The 4,247-nt window shown below is 47.5% G+C and overlaps 1 non-coding gene across 1 annotated transcript; it reads left to right on the top strand.

Annotated features, from left to right (window-relative positions):
* The first annotated feature begins 620 nt into the window (after positions 1-620).
* LOC138189319 (small subunit ribosomal RNA) lies at positions 621-2,543 on the top strand. Its single transcript, XR_011176013.1, has one exon. It is a non-coding gene; the product is annotated as a small subunit ribosomal RNA (ribosomal RNA).
* The last annotated feature ends 1,704 nt before the right edge of the window (positions 2,544-4,247 follow it).

Here is a 4,247-nt window from a genome sequence, read left to right as displayed (position 1 = left end):
TAGTCGGGAAGCTGGTGACCTGTGTGCACGTATTCCAACGAAAGTTGGTTTCGTGCGTGCTTGTACTAACAGAGCATCGATTCAACCAAACATATATGGGAAAATCCGTCAGCTACTTTTTTTATACTTATAAATAAAATGCTGTCTTTAAAATTGGCCGCTGTAGAGCTTACTATCTTTGCGTAGTATGTCTTCTACGGAGAGTGATGTTCGAAGATTAGACTCTCTTATAATAAATGTATGTGGAGGAGAGGAGAGAGAATATTCTTACGGTATGTCCAGCGCGACGCACTGTGATATACGCGCTTGTTCGTTCAGCGTGAAAGGTGTATACGTGCTTTACCGCTAAGATATGTTATAAGAGAGATAATTTAAAAGATCTCAGGAGTGTTCTCGTGAAGTTACGACTCTTTTTGTATCATCATATGCTATATGATGAGAGAGAGAGTGGCGTTCGAAGATCTTACTGAACTATGGGTGTATCTCGAACGTCGCTGAGAGAAGGAGGAGGAGATAGATGTATATTATATATATATATCTAAAAATGAAAAGTCTCGTCGTACGGTGTTACGTCCCACCTACGACACGAAGAGAACTTAAACGAAATATCGAATACAAGATCCCTGGTTGATCCTGCCAGTAGTCATATGCTTGTCTCAAAGATTAAGCCATGCATGTCTCAGTACATGCCGCATTAAGGTGAAACCGCGAATGGCTCATTAAATCAGTTATGGTTTCTTAGATCATACCTACATTTACTTGGATAACTGTGGTAATTCTAGAGCTAATACATGCAAACAGATTCCGACCAGAGATGGTAGGAATGCTTTTATTAGATCAAAACCAATCGGTGGCGGATGGCTCGTCTGTCCGTCCATCGTTTGTTTTGGTGACTCTGAATAACTTTGTGCTGATCGCATGGTCATCTAGCACCGGCGACGCATCTTTCAAATGTCTGCCTTATCAACTGTCGATGGTAGGTTCTGCGCCTACCATGGTTGTAACGGGTAACGGGGAATCAGGGTTCGATTCCGGAGAGGGAGCCTGAGAAACAGCTACCACATCCAAGGAAGGCAGCAGGCGCGCAAATTACCCACTCCCGGCACGGGGAGGTAGTGACGAAAAATAACGATACGGGACTCATCCGAGGCCCCGTAATCGGAATGAGTACACTTTAAATCCTTTAACGAGGACCAATTGGAGGGCAAGTCTGGTGCCAGCAGCCGCGGTAATTCCAGCTCCAATAGCGTATATTAAAGTTGTTGCGGTTAAAAAGCTCGTAGTTGAATCTGTGTGTCACAGTGTCGGTTCACCGCTCGCGGTGTTTAACTGGCATTATGTGGTACGTCCTATCGGTGGGCTTAGCTCCTCGCGGGCGGTCCAACTAATATCCCATCGCGGTGCTCTTCACTGAGTGTCGAGGTGGGCCGATACGTTTACTTTGAACAAATTAGAGTGCTTAAAGCAGGCTACCTTCGCCTGAATACTGTGTGCATGGAATAATGGAATAGGACCTCGGTTCTATTTTGTTGGTTTTCGGAGCCCCGAGGTAATGATTAATAGGGACAGATGGGGGCATTCGTATTGCGACGTTAGAGGTGAAATTCTTGGATCGTCGCAAGACGGACAGAAGCGAAAGCATTTGCCAAAAATGTTTTCATTAATCAAGAACGAAAGTTAGAGGTTCGAAGGCGATCAGATACCGCCCTAGTTCTAACCATAAACGATGCCAGCCAGCGATCCGCCGAAGTTCCTCCGATGACTCGGCGGGCAGCTTCCGGGAAACCAAAGCTTTTGGGTTCCGGGGGAAGTATGGTTGCAAAGCTGAAACTTAAAGGAATTGACGGAAGGGCACCACCAGGAGTGGAGCCTGCGGCTTAATTTGACTCAACACGGGAAACCTCACCAGGCCCGGACACCGGAAGGATTGACAGATTGATAGCTCTTTCTTGATTCGGTGGGTGGTGGTGCATGGCCGTTCTTAGTTGGTGGAGCGATTTGTCTGGTTAATTCCGATAACGAACGAGACTCTAGCCTGCTAAATAGACGTAACTTATGGTATCTCGAAGGCCCCCGGCTTCGGTCGGTGGGTTTTTACTACCAACGTACAAACAAATCTTCTTAGAGGAACAGGCGGCTTCTAGCCGCACGAGATTGAGCAATAACAGGTCTGTGATGCCCTTAGATGTTCTGGGCCGCACGCGCGCTACACTGAAGGAATCAGCGTGTTTTCCCTGGCCGAAAGGCCCGGGTAACCCGCTGAACCTCCTTCGTGCTAGGGATTGGGGCTTGCAATTATTCCCCATGAACGAGGAATTCCCAGTAAGCGCGAGTCATAAGCTCGCGTTGATTACGTCCCTGCCCTTTGTACACACCGCCCGTCGCTACTACCGATTGAATGATTTAGTGAGGTCTTCGGACTGGTGCGCGGCCAATGTGATAAGCATTGCCGATGTTACCGGGAAGATGACCAAACTTGATCATTTAGAGGAAGTAAAAGTCGTAACAAGGTTTCCGTAGGTGAACCTGCGGAAGGATCATTAACGATATAAAAAACCAAAAGAATTTGACTTGAACATGAAAAACATATATATATATATATACGTCGGTAAGGAGCCGTACTCCTCCTATACCGACGAATCAAAGTATATACGACGTATCAACAAGCTATGTACTTTAACAAACGCAAAGATCGCCACGGAGCTTGGCAACCTCCGTTGGCAAAAATATGAAACAACCGTAAGGAGGAGACGACCCTCCAGCTACGGAATTATACGAAGAGAAGGTGGCACTCTCTCTCGATCATCGGGATGAAGAGATATAATATATATATATATATAAGAATTCGAGGCGCCTGCGTGAGGTCGTACACAGAAAGACCCGCCGTCTCCGAATAATATATATGAAATTCTAATAACTATAAAAGGGAACGCCAGCCTTGTAACACAAATATATCAAACTAAAAAATTACGACGGAAACCACTTACGTGCAAAGAGAAATGCAGTCGTGGCGCCTGCGCGAGGCCGTACACAGAAAGACCCGCCGTCACGATCTCGTATTTCGTATTTGCATCGTGGAAACCGCTGTACGAAATAAGAAAATCTCTAAAGTGCCTCGTGTCGGAGAGATCGTGCTCTTCGCCTATTCTCTTCTATGTTTCGTAGTCTGTGTTGCGTTTGCTCTCCTCCTAGCAACGGGACATATCGAAGACTCCTCTTTGGGATCGAACGAAGCTCAACGAGTCGACGAGAGCGAAAGAACGTGTAGCGAGTCGCGCAGAGCGAAAGGATACCGATATCGTCTTCGAAGATTCTCTTCGAAGATCCATGGATACCTTCTGCGTCGACTTCCTCTCGTCTCTTTCTTCAAAACTCTCGCGCGTTCTCGAAACGTGCTTCCTACCCATAGGGCGTGTGCTCTTCGTATGTCGTTTTGTTCGAAATAACGAAACCACTTGTAACATATACTCGTGGATCGGGTAACCTAGAACGAAGACGCATTGCGTGGATGTTTGGCCCGCTATGCGACGATGACGATTCGTAACTAGTCTAGCCGAAGTTCGTTCAGAGGGGACCGGCCGTGTCTCTATCCTCGTTGTCGTGAGTCGGACACCCGTGCCGTCGCTAGAGTTTTTCAAACTCTGCTTCTGGATGTTGGGACGAAAGACCGCGCGAGGACGATGGCTGCGAGTCCCATCGAATTTTTATTTTGTACGCTACCTGAACGAGACTAAAGCTTTACATCTAGTTTGTCGTCTATCGTCGCATATATCCCGTTCGGAGGGGACCGGCCGTGTCTCTATCCTCGTTGTCGTGAGTCGGACACCCGTGCCGTCGCTAGAGTTTTTCAAACTCTGCTTCTGGATGTTGGGACGAAAGACCGCGCGAGGACGATGGCTATGGCTGCGAGTCCCATCGAATTTTTGTTTTACAAACACCCACCTGAACGGAGATGTGTTCTCTCTTTCGTCGATTTTTCACGCTTTCAGTCGTCGCGTGGTCGCCATCCGTTCGGAGGGGATCGCCGGCTTCGAAGCCTCGATGTCGTGAGTCGGACACCCGTACCGTCGCTAGAGTTTTTCAAACTCTGCTTCTGGATATTGGGAAGAAAGACCGCTCGAGGCGGACGGCCGCGCGAGTCCCATCGAATCTTTACATCGCCCGAACGATGGAGATGCACGCGCGCTGTTTCTTGAATAAATTTGACGAGGGAGTGGAATTACGCATTACATACATAACATGGGCTA

Source organism: Bombus flavifrons, unplaced genomic scaffold, assembly GCF_040668555.2.
Source record: "Bombus flavifrons isolate JBK064 unplaced genomic scaffold, iyBomFlav1_principal scaffold0024, whole genome shotgun sequence".
In the NCBI taxonomy this organism is placed as follows: Eukaryota; Metazoa; Arthropoda; class Insecta; order Hymenoptera; family Apidae; genus Bombus; species Bombus flavifrons.
Note: the sequence above shows the minus strand (reverse complement) of the source record. Positions and strands in the feature narration are given on the sequence as shown.